The sequence below is a fragment of the Podarcis liolepis genome (assembly GCF_965112155.1).
Source record: "Podarcis liolepis genome assembly, chromosome: 8".
Lineage (NCBI taxonomy): Eukaryota > Metazoa > Chordata > Lepidosauria > Squamata > Lacertidae > Podarcis > Podarcis liolepis.
The window spans coordinates 17748266-17765551 of NC_139560.1; the positions used below are offsets into that span (position 1 = coordinate 17748266).

Genomic DNA, 17286 nt, shown 5'->3' on the forward strand with positions numbered 1-17286 from the left:
AGCTGCACAAAGGAAAATATTTATTCCCAACAATCCATTCCCAGTCAGACTACTGGCTAGCTTGACCCTTCCCCTCCAAGCAATGTTCCCAAGCACATCAGCTGGGAATTGTAGGGTACAGTGGTACCTCAGGTTAAGAACTTAATTCGTTCCGGAGGTCCATACTTAACCTGAAACTGTTCTTAACCTGAAGCACCACTTTAGCTAATGGGGCCTTCGGCTGCTGCCGGGCTGCCGGAGCACGATTTCTGTTCTCATCCTGAAGCAAAGTTATTAACCCGAGGTACTATTTCTGGGTTAGCGGACTGAAGCGTCTGTAACCTGAAGTGTATGTAACCTGAGGTACAATTGTACTGTCTTCCTATCTTTGAAATCTCTTATGGGGCTGCTGTCAGAGAGGGAGAGAAAGAGAGAGAGAGTGCAGAGGTTGCAGGGAGATAGAGCAATGGTCTGTCTCATTCAGCATTATCTACTGCCAGTGGCTTTCCAAGGTTTCAGACAGTGCTTGTTCCCAACTCTATTTTGGAGATGCTGAGATTGAATCTGGAGATTCTGAGATTGAATATGTTGTTCAGATCTCTTCCAATACAGTGGTACCCCTGGTTACGAACGCTTCTCGTTACGAGCTCTGCTAACCCAGAAGCAGCTGCTCCTGGTTGCAAACTTTGCCCCAGGATGAGAACGGAAATCGCGTGCTGGAGGACCCATTAGCGAAAGCGCGCCTCAGGATAAGAACAGTTTCAGCTTAAGAACGGACCTCCGGAACGAATTAAGTTCGTAACCAGTGGTACTCCTGCATAGTTACCTTAACATTGAGGTATGTTTTGGGGGTGATGTTGGGACAGCCAACCTAGTTAGCTGAGAGACTGTGGTAATCAAGGTTCAAGTAATTGAGACTTGCTTCCATCGCATCTGTTGGCAACAATAAAGTGGAAGTGTAAAACACCATATGGTGGGATGAATTTTGCACGTATCCCTGTACCATATGTTTGTAGTTTGGAAAGGCTTTGTGAGGGGGGGAAAAACATGTTACGTTTTACATGAGCATTGACATAAGAATTCTCCAAACCAAACCAGTGCAATTTATTTAATTAAAACCCAGATTGTTTTGATGAAGACTAGGCAAGAGATAAAATGTATGTTGCATCCCACACTGGAACTCTTGCACAAACGCTAAACTGATTGAAAGGTTGTCACGAAACTTCTGGAAGGCTCCGTTTACAGTGATGCGAGCAGAGCACACACCCTGGCTTTGTACAGGATTGTTGACTGATCTCTCAAAACTGGTTTTCAAGTTTTCACCACTTTCTCACTCTGTTAACCCCTGCGTGTTTATTACTCATGCTACGGAAAGGAGTGTGGCAAACGTGAAGGGAAGCCCTCATTTTGGTGTTTTTGGTGCCTTTTGTTCATTGCGCTTCATAATCATATGGCCTGGGTTTTGGTTCAACCGTCTTTGTGCATTTAGCCGAAATGTCTGCCATTTTGTTGCTTTTAATTAATAAGGCAGCTATGAAACAGAGCTGTACCACAGCAATAGCTGTCATGTGCCCGTCCTCTTTCCCATGCTGTGGAGGATTACGTGCATGGGGGAAGTGAAGGAAGCAAACTTGTGGGGACGTTTGGAAGCTGATTAAGAGCAGGCTGCTTGTAAAACGGGATCGCACATGTTAGTAGTAAAGGCCTAGCAGCACTTTGTAGACATTGAAATACAATTAAGCATCCTTAGTTTGAAACACAGATACAAATTCTAGACCTCACGCACACCCTCACCATAACAAGACTGTGGCTAAAATAAAAGCATATCTGCATTCTATTAGCGTCACTCAGAATTGGACCATATGTAAAGGCTTGTGCGAGATCTCTGTGTGCAGCGCTTTCTTTTTTACTTTTTTGTTCTTACGTAGACTTTTGGGGAAGTATCCCACACAATACCCCAGATGCCCACATTTCACAAAATAGGAAGTTGGGCTCCCTATACAACTGGAGGAATTATTACGGCAGTTACAGTATTCTCCTTGACTATTCTCTTCAGTTTTTTATTTTTTAGGCCTCTGTTCAGTAAAACTCTAGGCATCAGTGTGGCAGCATGTACTGCATAGCTCACATATTTTGGAACCAATATTAGATTGATGCTGTGTGAAAATGGCATGGCTCCTTGCACTCAGGTATAATAGAATAGCACAGGGCCACATATTTGTACATAAGCTTGCACAGGCCTGCTGAGATCTCGTTTATTCACATTGTATTGAAAATTGGCCTTAAAATGTTTAAAATAAAAAAAAGTTTGGATTTCCAGTTATTGTTAATGGATGAAAATACCATGGGTTGTATCTAGTGAGTGTACAGCAGCTTGAACAACCAATGTTTCCCTTCTCCTTCTTCCCTGAGTTGATCCCGTTGCACAGGACTGCAGTGTGAGGGGAATTGCCCAAAATTAGACAGGGGGATCTTATGCCAGTGGAGGTTCCTCAGCCTGATTTCAGGTGATTCAGTGCTACACAATCTAAACTGTTCAAGAAGACCTACTGACCCTATAGGGCAGCTGCCACCCACTGTGAAACCATTGGAAACAACCCCATAGTTTTTTCTGTGTAGCAACTCAAATGTTGAATCAACATTGGATAATCAAAACAATGTTGGAGGTTTAGTGCCAGAAGGGCCCAGAATTTCCCAGATCTGCAGGAAACCTGTAGAATTTAATGTTTGTGGAAGAAGATTATTTTAATAATAAAATAAAATAAGACTGCTTTTTTGGCGGAACAGGCTGTCGAGGGAAATACACAAGCATAAACATAAACATACACTCAAGAATATATGAATATATGTGAATTACTTGGAAATACAGCATGTATTTTAATACCTAATCTCTCAATCTTAAACATAAAATATGCATTCTTTTGCATGCTCTTACTCTACATACATACTAATCCACACAAAGGTATTTTTGTAGCACTAAGATTTTATCAATATGTGTTTAGGCTATTTTGCATTATTCATAAAAGGCAAAGCCGCAGATGAATAATAAATGTTGTCGCCAGTCCTTTTGTAATGCTTTATGAATTCATTCCTTTAAAAAATATTTGGTGACTTTACTTGAATATTTTTGCTTGTATGTTTGCAATAATGGTCTCCATTTTTGGGGGCGGGAGCTACTTAGTGGGTTCTGAACCATTCTGAAGATGTCAAGCTTTTTAGTTGCAGTTTGTCATTTTTGGTATCGCTATCTAACTTACCTATCTGATACAATCTTCTTGCAATGGGATGCACTGTTCAGGTGTCAATGAGTAGAATATCAAGTGAAAGAGGATGTTGAGCAATCTCACATACAGTATTACAGAAATCTCAGCGTGCTGCAAGACAGCGTCGCTTTATTCGCCTATTGAGTAGCTGCAACTTCTAGGCTTATTCATGAACTTCATACCTCAACATTCCTCAAAGAACTAATTGTTGCTCCCTGAGTTCCAATGAGTGATGTGATTATTATTTTTTACTTGAGTATGATGCACTAAGAAGAAAATTAATTGCTTGAATCGTTTTAATAAAAGTAGCCAGTGTTTTGTGTGGCATTTGAAAGTGGGACATAACTCCAGATGAGTGTGGGGGCTATAAGTTAACATTGATTGGCTCATCACCATTCAGGATGGTGTGATTTAACCTCAACCAACAGGTGTGTGATTGACTGGCCCTGCATTTAGTTGCTATCTTGCCTCATATTTGCCAAGTTCTTCTCATCTTCTTAACTAAATCAGCTGAATAATCCGTAAACTGAGTTTTTATATCTGCAGGACATTCAAAGCTTATTTTTTTACACAGGTAGCAACATTACTTCAAAGGTGGTTATGTTTTAGCCAGTGCACATAACACATAACTTGAAGGCCTTTTCAAGACTTGTTTCTGCCAGGAAAGTATAGTAGATGCTTTGCTTCTAAGATGTGGTTTAAGAAAACAAAACAACTTCTGGATTTTATCAGTCCAATAGATCCACTCCAGCGCATTGTGTAGGTAAGAATTGGAAGGAAGGCGGCATTGGTGAATGAGACTGGGACATTGGTGGGAAAAAGAGGACCAAGATTCTTAATCAGCATAATTATGAATGAGACTATGGAGAAAATGAAAGCTCTTGATCCACCATGGCTACAAATGGTTTCTTCCTGTGATCCAAATGACTTTCTTCAAGTGATTAAATTGATTTTTAAATGGTTTTTCTTATGTGAGTGTTTCCCCCCTCTTTTGTGTTCTAATTAGTGATTAATGATTTCTGTTTGAGTGTTCTGTATTTGTTGCTACTTTCCATTTGATGATTATGTACTTTGTAGTGGCTTAGTAGTATTTAGATGAAAACATATTTGAGTTTCACAAACACCCGAGTCTGGAAACATTGTTATGTGTTTTATTAAACTTGGCAGATTCTCACGCTTTAAATCAAATTATGAATATGAATGGTAGAGGCTGATGGGAGGAATGTGGCATTGCCCCATCATACAGCCCCCCACACTCTACAATGAAGTCCAACAAAACATAAGAAAACGTCTGTCAAGAACTAATTTCAAAATATTATGAAGTTCAGTTATAACATACATTGAAATCAATGTAGGGGGTAGGCAGAAACAAAGTGTAATCTGCTCCTCTCAACATCTCGGTTATAAGCAATGGCTTCACTAGAATGTAGATGCATTCTTTGGGGGGAAACAATTTTGTGGACTACGCCTCATGTTGCTTGCATTAGCTTAATGGTCTGATCCTTGGAGCACTGCACGGGCATTTAAATGTACGGTTAGCATTTCTCCCCTGCATGAGCCCTTCTAGTCTCAAGAGATGGACAGAGCATCCTCTTTGGCAGTTCTCTTGAGAAAGAGTCAACTGGTGGAGTTTTCTGTGCATGTCTTTCCTTTCCTCCTCCACATGCAGCTGCTGGGTGACCTTGGGCTAGTCATACTTCTTTGAAGTCTCTCAGCCCCATTCACCTCACAGAGTGTTTGTTGTGGGGAAGGAAGGGAAAGGAGATTGTTAGCCGCTTTGAAACTCCTTCGGGTAGTGATAAAGCGGGATATCAAATCCAAACTACTATTCCTCCTCCTCCTCCTCCTCCTCCTCCTCCTCCTCCTCCTCCTCCTCCTCTTCTTCTTCTTCTTCTTCTTCTCCTTCTTCTGTAGATCAGCTTTAGCTTCTGTTGTTGCTAATCTTTTGATTTTTTTAGTGATTTTTTTAAAAAAGTGAACCACAGTTAACAGAGAATAAGAAATGGAAAATGGATGAGATAGTTCCTCGACTATCTGCTGGTGTTGGAGGAAGCTGGCTTTGGAATTACTTGGAGCTCTTCAGCAGCAGAACACAAAAGTAATTCATCCTTGGATTAAAATTCAAGGGTACTTACATTCAGAGTAGATTCACTGAAATCAGTAACTAAAATAATTTTAATGGGTCTGCTCTTTGTAGGATTTAGTTGTGTGCTGCTATAAATATTTTACCACTGATGGGTAATGGTCTAAAAACAACTATTGCACAAACAATGCTCTGACGATTTTGGGAGAAGTCTTCCAACATAGGCGGACTACTATAAAACAGGGTTTGGGGGCAAACATATGTCAGTTGAGGTAGCATATCTGTCTGCCTGGGTGCAAACAATATGGGAGAGTATATTGTCATTATGCCCTGCTACTTGGCTTCCCAGAGGCACTTTGCTGGCTTGGGATGGACAAAATGGATGCTTAATCTGATTCAACAAGGCACATATTGCTTAAAAAAATCCATACTGTACTTAATCCTTACAGTATTAGCAGCCTTAGATCCACTTCTTTCTTCACAAACCAATCTTTTCTGTGAATCCTTTGGCTTAACTCATGAGTTTCTATTTATACGAGCCCAAATATCTCTTAACTTGAGGATGGGGCACCAGATTCTGCTGGACTCCAACTTACATTAGTCCTAACCAGCTTGGGCCATGGTTAGGGATGATGGGACTTGGAGTCCAGCAATATCCAGAGGGCCATGGGTACCTCACCCTTACTCTGACTAAATCAAATGCACATGTTTCCCTTTGGCCTCACCCCCATCATCTTGTTTGTAAAATGCCGTGCACATCAATGACACAGTATACAAAACTGATTATTTATGTAACTCTATATAACTTAACAGCCACCACCGTCTCTTGAATGTTGTAGCATTTCACATAAAATATCTATAAAGCTTAAACATGCCGTGACCAAAGTTCATAACAACTTGGTGTGTGGTTAGTTGTCTGATACTTTTGAATTTTCTGAATGAGCTTTGGTTTTGAAGATTAAAGCCTTATAGGATGAGTTTGGAAGTTTAATAGAACGGATGGGGTGCAATAAATATTACAGAACACTGTTAGACGAGAAACCACATGTTTCCTTGAGAAATTAGTAAGTTTGGTTGCCATGTGATGTGCCTGATAATGAAATTGGGGGGGGGGTGAGTTTGTGTGATAATGTGGATTCTAAATGCTAGATAATTAATGAGTGTGTTGGCTAGCGTTCATATTCAGCTCTAGCCAGAACACTCCAGTTTCTGAATTGTGTCCAAGTTTTCCTATATATGTGCTGCTTGTGTAGGAAACACACAGTCCACTCTTTTGTTGCTGCTGTCCTCCTACACTTGTGCCTGATAGAGAGTGGCAGCAGTTGTGTGTGGGGAAGTAACAACACTTTAGAAATATGGTAGATTTAGGAATGCTGGAGAATTCCGTCAGAAATGGAAACTGGATCAGAAATCACAGCAATTTTTGTGTTCATTAGAGGTCTGGAATAGGACTCAATCAAGTGAATACGCATGGTATTTGCTATCATTTTTAAGTTCGTGAACATTATGTAAATAATTGCATTATTCTCTGCATTGTTTTTGTTGTTCCATGGAAATTGAATGTGTAATTGATTACAGAATTATATTTATTAGATAATTAATTACATTCATTTTGGCCATAGCAAAGCCTGGGGAGAACAACATTTTAGTTTTAGTGGAAGCTGAACTGCCACTTCAGAGAGATTATCCCGCTGCTTCTCAGATGGTTATGGGACATTGTGCAAGACGTGATCTTGGTGATGTAAGCATTCAGTTTAAGTTCATATGGGGAGAAGGAGTTCTTTTAGTTTTCGGTGTCCCGGTATATGTTAGCCCAGTACTACGCTATCTTCTAGTTGTCTTCCCTGTCCTTGCTTAGGGATCAAGGAATCAACAATATTGTAGTTTGTCAAAAGGCATAATGATACCTGAGTCCACTGCCTTTTAGATTCTTTAAGATTATATTGTTTCACATGAAAGCCACTATGCTGGAACCACACAGAATAATGATTGTGTGACTCTACCCTCTGGCTCATGCATTAGCGCAGGCTTGCATGAGTGCAGGTTGAAGTTGTTGAACTACAACTCCCAGTATCCTTAGCCAGTTTCATCTTCAGATTTGCAATCTTGAATAAGTGGCAAAAGTAAGGTGCACATCTAGGATGATCAAGAATTATCCTTAGTGAATATTTTTATAAATTAGAAAATTGGAACAGAGTTGCTGCTTCTAATTCTGGTGACTGATAGGTCCTTCTTTCTTAAAGCGCAATATGTGAACTAGGCAGTTGAGTGAAGATTTCGTTGGCTAGTAATTCTGTAGTCATGCCTTTTAAGGCTGGATTGTTTCGTCACAGGGCCATAGTTTAGCAACTTGGAATTATTTTAGGAAACATCATAGATCACAAATTATGTATTACTTTGTAATTGGATAAAAATGAAATATTGCTCATCTCTTGGGCAGGCCAACGTATTAGGTATTAAACCCTGAGGGGGTAGAGTGGGTTACAGATACCGCTTTTGGACACACACCCTATCTGGAGTAGTCAGTGTGGTGTTGTCTAGATCACAACTCTGATATGGCTATGTTGAGTAGCAATGACAGAAATTGTTGTTGAAGAACATCTAGAGGTACATCTGCTATAAGTAAAATCAACAATTCTAGCACATCACTTAGATATGCCTTGAAATATAAATGCTTTTATATAAGAGTAGGTTCCAGCCAACCTCCCACCTCTGTGGTAGTAGTTGGTTTTTGTAGTGTTTTATTTCTAGGTAGGGAAACTTAGAAATGTGATTCCCTATTTGTAATTTTCCCTACTTGGCAGACCAATCCTGTTGCTTGCTTTAATGAAGTTTGAAGCAATAACAAACAAGCAAAGATGAAAAAACCAACCTATTGTTTTGTTCTAAATATGGCGCTTCATGTGCATTCTTGGACAAAGGCAACAATACAGTCTTTTGTTTAGTGATCGTTTATTACAAATATGTATTTTTTAAAACATTTCAACCTCGTTAAACTCAAGTGAGTTAAAACAACAGACATTGCCAGACCTGTAATGCTAGCAGCTTTTCCGATTCTTTTTTTAAGGCATTGAAACTATTGACCGCTGCTATTGTTGCGATAGTACATGCCATAGAATACTCAGTGTGTGAATAAACATTTCCTTTTGTCTGTCCTGAAGGAATTATCTACCAATTTCATTGAGGGACTCTACCACTCTGTATCTGTTCATTGTATCTATTTTCAATTCTGTATCTCCTTTCTCGAGTAAAAACTAGTCCAATATCCCGTGGTTTTCCACAACAAAAAAATGGCATGGGGGGGATGTGCAGGGCTCTCCATTCAGGAGTAGGCAGTGCAGCATACAATCATATGAATTTGAAAGGTTCAAGGAAACTCTGGTGCTACCCTGAATGATTTTTCCCTTTCTAAACTCTTTCAAATCTTTATAAACTCCAGTGCTACTACATGCATCTTCTTATTTAGGTTTTTTAAAAAATGTATTATTTGTATTTATTTCCTGAAATTTATACACCACTTTATTGAAAAACAACAGGTCAAAGCAGTTTATTAAACAAAATGAAACAATAAAATTATCAATAAGAATTATTAACAATAATTTAAGACTTTCAGAACGTTAAATGAACAATAGATTGAAAGCTGCCTCCGTTCCCAGTTTTAAACATTGCATGTTCGGGTGAATTTCTGAACATAGCTCCTGAATTTGGGCAGTTTCATTCTATGACATACCACCAGGCAACTGTGCTCTGTCTGAATGGATCACTGCTCCTGCTCTCAATCTATGTACTCACTGTTTGCGGAAAGCTGACTTCAGCATGCAGAGCTGGTTGTATACCTCTTCAGAACTATCAAACAGAGGTACAGTCTCCAAAGACTGTGGCTGTGTTTTCGTGAGTTAACAAGTAGAATTAAAGTGTTAATACAGTGCAAGACTTTTGGCCTTTTGCCCGATATGGCATTGATGTGCCTTGCATATAAGCACAACTCAGAAAACAGAGCACGGAAGTAAAAGAGACAATGATTCTGGTCTTGCATCTTGTTGTATCCTTATAACTGCAGTGCCCAGGACAAGATGCAAAACAGCTGTTGCTGTTCATATGCAAGTGGTTTAAAATGGTTCAGATAGCTTCAGAGAGCCAGTGTAGTGTAGTGGTTAAGAGCGTAATCTGGTGAACCGGGTTCGCTTCCCCGCTCCTCCACATGCAGCTGCTGGGTGACCTTGGGCTGGTCACACTTCTTTGAAGTCTCTCAGCCCCACTCACCTCACAGAGTGTTTGCTATGGGGAAGGAAGGGAAAGGAGAATGTTAGCCGCTTTGAGACTCCTTCGGGTAGTGATAAAGCGGGATATCAAATCCAAACTCCTCCTCCTCCTCCTCCTCCTCCTCCTCCTCCTCCTCCTCCTCCTCCTCCTCCTCCTCTTCTTCTTCTTCTTCTTCTTCTTCTTCTTCTTCTTCTTCTACAATTATAGACCTCCAAAGCTGAACCAAAATTTCTGTTTTGTATAGAGAAAAGGTGGCTGTTCTTGGTTCTGGACTCAACACATCAAGAAGCCAGTCCAGGCTTCCTGTGAATCCATGTAGTGGAAGAGATGTGAGTGGTGGGTTTGGACAGATTAAATTCCATGCGCAGCCATGAAGCACGTTAGGCGGCCTTGAGCACACCACATTCTCTCAGCCTGACACCTCTTAGGGTAGTTATTCGGTTAAATCGTTCAGTGCTGCTTCCAAATTAGAGAGGACCTTACTGATTAGTTAGAGGTTGTCATAGAGCTGGTTGGCTAACAACAAAAGGTTGGCTTTTATGCTAGTTACGGCAACAGTATGGTAGTAATTTTTCTTGAGGTTTACTCCCGAAGCCTTTCTCTCTGCAAAATAGGGACACTTTGAGGGTCTGGTCTTGTGGTCTGGGCAACTTAGGATCTCCATACACTCTGCCCAGGCTTGCACTCCAGAGAGGCAGCAGTTCCTGGACTCTGCAGCCACAGCAGGTGCTGTGATTCTCCAGTGGTTTGACTTCATCCCTAGAGGCACACTCCATTGTCTCTCAAGACAGATGGATGCCAGCAATGGTAGCAAAACTAGAAGACAGTGCTTTTCATTTTAAAATGTAATTGTAAATTGGAGTACTGTATTATGCAAATCATAAATTTGGTATTAAACATAGTTACTGTGAAGTATTTCTCATCCTTTTTTGGAAGTATTTCTGTTTTTCTGTTTCTACCTCTAAAATATCTCCCTTTGCTTTCAGTGGGAATTATATTTCTCCAAGCAATTATTTAGACCTGTATTTGAAACCTACTCTCTTAAAAGCCTAATTCAGCCATTATTGCGGAAGCTAGGCATCTATTAATTTGTCTAGCTCTCACAAGCATATGCTTGCTTAATTTGATGTGAATTAATAAGAGATTTATTTGATGAGATCTGTTTGAAGGAGACAACACTATATCTCTGAAGGATTTAAGATGTCTTATTATTTAAAGGATTGGGAATAGTTAATGCTTGGGGAGTTAATTTAAACGCAAATGGACAAGGCACGACAGAATGTGCTTTTCTTTTCTACAAAGGTTGAAGCACTCTGGTTAAAAAATTTGCATGTCTTTTTAGTTCATAATGGTCTAAGAAGTCTTCAGAAAAAGTTCCTGCAAAATGTCTAGAGTGCTGTTTTAAGGCTTGTTTACTTTGGTGTATATGCATGGTAGGCTGTGGTTTCTGTTGTATGTAAGTTCGTGAATGTATGATAACGTTGCACAAACTTTTACTCTTTTGTTATCATTTATCAGCTGCTGATACCATTTCTGCTGCTACATGCATAAACAGAAACCGCAGGACTGCAAATATACTATGCATTTACTCCAGTCTAAACATGAACTTAAGACTTTCCCCAGACACTGCTTTCCAGGACTCTGCACACCTATTCAAGCACAAAGTGTAATTACTTTCCTAAGGGACATCAGCAAATTGATAAAATAATTAATTACCAGTATTGTAATGCTTTGGTACAAATCTGTGGTGTGGTTCCTCTTGTAATACTGTGAGCTCTTAATCACTTTGCAGAAAGGATTATACAACGTTTATTATGCTCAAAAACATGGCTGACAATGGCAGTCAAAACGGTCAGTGGGCTGAAGCTGCTCCCCTATGAGAAAAGATTGTAACACAGGAAGCTGTTTAGTTTAGGGAGGACAGCTAGCAATATCATAGGTAAATGTAAAGGGACCCCTGACCATTAGGTCCAGTCGTGGCCGACTCTGGGGTTGCGGAGCTCATCTCGCTTTATTGGCCGAGGGAGCCGGCGTACAGCTTCCGGGTCATGTGGCCAGCATGACTAAGCCACTTCTGGCGAGCCAGACCAGCGCACGGAAACACTGTTTACCTTCCCGCCGGAGGGGTACCTATTTATCTACTTGCACTTTGATGTGCTTCCGAACTACTAGGTTGGCAGGAGCAGGGACCGATCAACGGGAGCTCACCCCGTTGTGGGGATTTGAACTGCCGACCTTCTGATTGGCAAGTCCTAGGCTCAGTGGTTTAACCCACAGTGCCACCCACATCCCTCAGCAATATCATAGAAGCATAGAATTGTAGAGTTGGAAGGGACCCCACGGGTCATCCAGTCTAATTCCTGCAATGCAGGACATATGAGATATGTAAAATTATGCATGGTGTGAAGAAAGTGACTAGGGGAAAGTTTTGCTTCCTCTCTCAGAATGCTCAAACTCTGTTTGTCTATTGAAGCTGTTTAGCAGGGGAATCTTAATGAGTTCAGTTTCACAAGATTTGATGATAGCCATTAGCTTAGATAGCTTCAAGATGGGATTGGACAAATTTGTGGAAGATGCAAAGCTGTCAGTGGCTATGAGTCATGATGTTTATATGCTGCTTCCGCATTTCATATGTCCGTCCTCTGCCAGTTCCTGGGAGACAATAGTGAGAGAGGGCTATTTCTTTAGTGCCCTTCTTATGGGCTTCCTGGTGGCATCTGGTTAGCCACTGTGAGAAACAGGATGCTGGACTAGACATGATTTTGGTCTTCTGCTCTCATGAGTGACATCTTCACCCAAGTGTTTAAGCCTTCATTTTAAAAGGAGCTATATTCTGAAGTTGCCAGCTGCTGGTACTGCTTCCCACTATACCACTACAGTGGTACCTTGGGTTACATATGCTTCAGGTTACATACGCTTCAGGTTACAGACTCCGCTAACACAGAAATCATGCTTCAGGTTAAGAACTTTGCTTCAGGATAAGAACAGAAATCGTGCTCCAGTGGCGCAGCTGCAGCAGGAGGCCCTATTAGCTAAAGTGGTGCTCAGGTTAAGAACAGTTTCAGGTTAAGTACAGACCTCTGGAGTGAATTAAGTACTTAACCCGAGGTACCACTGTATAATAAAACATAAGCAAAAGTTGCACAGAATACAGTGGTGACATTGCCTGTGTCTTCTGCTGTGCTGACGTATCTAGTCCTTTCATGCCTTCTTCTGGATTTTGGGTTATAGCCAAAGCTTGTCCTACTTGGAGTAGACCAATTGAAATGAATAGAAATTTGTCTTCTCAAAGGCACCTTGAAGCATTTTTCTCTTCTTAGTTAAAATTTATGTCTAGCGCAAACCCTGGGTAACTCCTTTGCATACCACATACGCCGTTAAGACTGTGGTAGCCAAGGAAGTTGAGAGAACACAACTTGGGCACAGCAGCACAGACAACAAAATGTATGCAGCCCTCACCCCCTTCCCTGTGATTTGACTTTAGGCTCCTAAACCGGGGAGCAAGCAGTATGGATGCAGGCAGGGCTGCAAGCCTGATTGCTCGGCAGTCCTCTGTGGCATGGGGTGGTCAACCATGCTGTGCAAGACTCGCCTGAAAAAAGCCCTTAGGAGATATTTAGCCATGGTTCTGCCCACAAAACGGATAAAACCACAAACCACCTTGCATTATCTCAGTCCATTAAACAGGTGCATTGAGAATGTTGAACATCGGAGCATGTTGTGGCCAGATTACATTTTAGCATAGGATTCCTAGGCTAGTCAGTGAATCTCAAAGGGCTTTGTGGCTACAGAAGAATTAACCATTTAAAGCACGCCAAGAAGAAGAAGAAGAAAAGAAAGCAGTTACGATGTTGAATAGTTGACCGTTTGTGTTGTGGCTCCATTACTTCATCAGACTCCCCAAAGCAGGGTCAGCGAAAACCTACTCTGGACCCACTGTGAATATTTCACATCCTTGCTAATAGTAATTGATACATCTCTCTGCTGTGAAATTCATCCAATGCTTTTAAAAAGCTTTCTGAGGTAGTGGCCATCACTGCATCTTATGCTAAGAAATTCAGTGAGTCAAGTGTTGGGGGAACCAAGCTTTTTTCCTTTGGGTTGAAAACGAATGTTTCATAGGGATATCTGAGTTTTGTTGGAGGTGGGAGAGGTTTTTGATTTTTTTTTAAAGTAACGTTTAGGGGCCTAGGAGGCTGCAATATACTGAGTCCATCTAGTTCAGTATTGTCTACCATGATTGGCAGAATTCTCAAGGATTTCAGACAGGAGCTTTTCCCAGGCCTATCCAGAGATACCAGGATCTGCCAAAAGAGTCCTTCAGTATAGTTATGAAGAGGTGGATGAATTATTTATTTCTTTAATTGCATCCATTTCCATTTCTCTATTTACCAGGGGTTGTGTGTTTTTTTTAGCCACCCTTTACATAGTATAGAAATACATATTTCAATGTGTATTTTCACTCAAAACACATAATTAAATCGGTATTTTATTTCAAGGTAATATTTCAATGCATGTTTTGATAAGTTTAAGATTTTTGCAAGATTTTGAGCAGTAAAAAATATGGTGGATAATTAAATTCTGATCTGTGCATTAGTCTGAGAAGTGGGGAATCCATCTATTTTGTATAGGAACTCGCCGTTTTCTTCAAGCATCCCTAATCATAGAGACTGATCTGTTAATGTTGCATCTCATATTCAAATATTCCTCTTTTCCCTCTAGCTTTGTGTTTTGAAAGAGAAGTTAAAAAGTAATTTTAAATTTTTATTAAAAATATTAAACATATCTACATTGTAAGTCTGCAGGAAGGACATACTTATAGGAGCAGTCATCATAATAGCTACCATATACTAAACCCCACCTCCGTCAGTGGAAAAAGATGCTCTCAACAAAGCAGATTTCTTAGGGTGGAATTCAGCGTCCCAATATTGCGAGCATTTTAGCTCGCCAGTCGGAATGATGCCGCTCCCCTGCCCCTTTGTGCTGTTCTGGGTGTTCTCCTAATACGCACACTCTGAGCATGTTTCAGGAAGCATGGGGTAAAGAGTAGGGGGAAGAAGTTGCAGCCCTTGCACTTTATAGGTAAGTCCAGTCCTTAATTTACAGTCACTGGTAGTTTGGAAATTATGTCATCATTATTAAAAGTTCAGTTTGCTTGCCACCTATAATGTTGGGAAGAACTGAACCAGCAAGATGCAAAAATCTCTTTTTATAGATACCATCTCTCCCCCTGATTTTGATGGTGATGATTAGGAGGAGGATTGCCTCTAAAATTGCCTGGTGCTGTTCTATTAAACAACAACAACATAAGCCCCGCCTGCAGACTTAGTCTAAAGATGCTTGTTTGTTTTATATTTGATAAGTATAAGTATTAAACTTTTAACATAAGCCAAAAATACAACTTCCCCAAATGTTCTTACAAATTTTTTGGTATTTTTGCCTTTAGATACAAACATCTGTCAATAAAAAATGTAAGATTGCTGTAAATTAGGTGAACCTAATTAATTATCCAATAAGAAACTGCCACGCATGGAGTGGAGAGACAGCCTGCCATTCAGTGCTGATTAAATCTCCCCTCATTTAGTGTGGCAGTGTGGGATCTAGCCCAAGCCCTATTTAAATGAGTGCTCACTGTGCCAAAGCTACACTAAAGAAGTATGTGATTAATTTTTTCCTAACCTTGCATATGCTTAATGTAAAAAAAAAAAAAAAAGTTTGTGATCCTCTAGCAGGTATTTCTCTCCTCTGGAGGGAGAATAATATGAAATTACACATTGGTTGCTTTGTTTTAACATGAAGCTCACTCCTACACCCTCTGCCAGATTCAGTAGGCTGAAAATAATTTTGGTTCCAGTTGTTATAATAACATTGCACCATATAAAGCCGTTTCATCAGATGATCTCAAAGTTCTCTGCAGTCTGTTAATTAATTAAAGTTTACTCCCTAGAGTGGTAGGAAAGTATTAATAGGTATGCATTATGTAGAGCCTCTGAGAACTCAGTTAGGCGGCGGCGGCGGCTGCATTGTTCTTGTCTTGCCCCAGTGAGATTTAGACTTGCATTGCTCCGTATCTATGAAAAAACTCAGGAAAATTAGGAGAACTTGGCTTGCAGTTAGTTGAAAACATTTGCACCTCTTTAGTCGGTGCACCTATACTTTAATATCACTATGTGCCTTGTCTTGGACTTGTGATAGTGGGCGCCACCCACTTAGAATTTGCAGTAACATTACTTTGCATCATGAAGCGCGCTTGCAGTCCAGCTAGGTTTCTTGCCATTGCTACTCAGCATAGCGTTTATGTAGCTTTCCAGGTGCGAAGGGCCTCTAGCTAAGGAATTCAGCATGGTGTATGTTGAGGAGGGGAAGGATGATGTAATGCATAGCTAGTGACTTGCTACTTCCAACTTGAGATACACATGTTGTTTCCATGTATTGTGGCATTGAACCTTTAGGTTTCCATGCAACCTTAGTTAATTTTGGAGGAGTTTGGTAGGTTGCACTAGAGCTGAGCTGAATTTTTGTGAGGCTTTACTTGTTCTTTTCTATTAACATAGACCCCCGATATTGGTTACTGATCTGGAGCTAGATGGTCATTCATCACTGCGTTCCACTGAGTTTGTAGTATTGTTGTATGTAAATAATGGAACTGGATGGCCAGATTATTTATCAGAAAATGAGAACTAGTCTTCAGGTAATGAACCACTTGCCATTGCTTTTGAGCAATTTTCTTCCATGAAATCTAGAACTAATTCCTAGAGCTGTTGGGAGTTTTACTGCGTGACGTGCCCACTTGCTTTCAAAAATGAGTTTCACATAACTTTGTTAAAGATTATCAGCGTTGTTAGAGGCCGTTGCTTGAGAAATTATACAGCATTTGACTGGACCAGATGACAGAACATAACTTGGTGCTACAAGCCTTCCCATTCCATCCTACAAATGACTTGCTTCTCTGCTACTAGGCAGACCATAGGAACAATTCCTTCCTTTCTCCATTGGTCTGAGTGACTCCAAGACTGTATTCTGACACCTGAGTTGTATTTGGTTTATCTTAGCATCACACATGGTCAGGTTTGGATATAAAATGGGTCTGGAGGGTTAATTTTTAACGCATAAAAGGAGTGGGCAGAGAATGAGAAAATAACTAGCCCCTAGTCTAACTTACCTTTCCGTGTTCCACTGCTTTTATACCAAAGCTGTCTCACTTCCGGTATTAGAGCTGAGCTCTAGGATTGTGGGGGATTGTTAAAGACGTGGAATGCATTCATTTCAGTGCTTAAAAGTTAACCCATCTTATCTGTTTTGTAGCTGACTTGAAAAACTATGTGTAATAAATATGTATATGCCTGGCTGTATTGTTAAAAAAAGTACTATTAACTCTCCAGAAAGGACTACCCTTACTACAAATCTATGCTAGACATCAGGTTGTGTGGGTGGGTGGGTGGGTGGGTGGGTAAGTAAGCTGAAGAGAGTAGCTTTTCTGATTGTGGTACACTGGGAGATCCCATCAGGGTCTATCATGTCACAGGGTGAGTGGGGCTGATACAGGAGGGATTGGGGTGGGAGTTTGAGAAGCAAAAGATAAGAAAGTATTGTGATTTTGTGATGGAGTTATTGGAAGGTAGTAGTGATGCTTTACTTTTGAATTAAGCTATGACACCAAAGCTTCCTGATACTGCCCTCTAGATGGGCCAGAATTGG

The 17286-nt window shown here is 40.5% G+C and overlaps 1 protein-coding gene across 13 annotated transcripts in view; it reads left to right on the forward strand.

Annotated features, from left to right (window-relative positions):
- TRPS1 (transcriptional repressor GATA binding 1) overlaps positions 1–17286 on the forward strand; it is a 231496-nt gene that overhangs the window by 46796 nt on the left and 167414 nt on the right. The gene's annotated exons all lie outside the window — the stretch shown is intronic.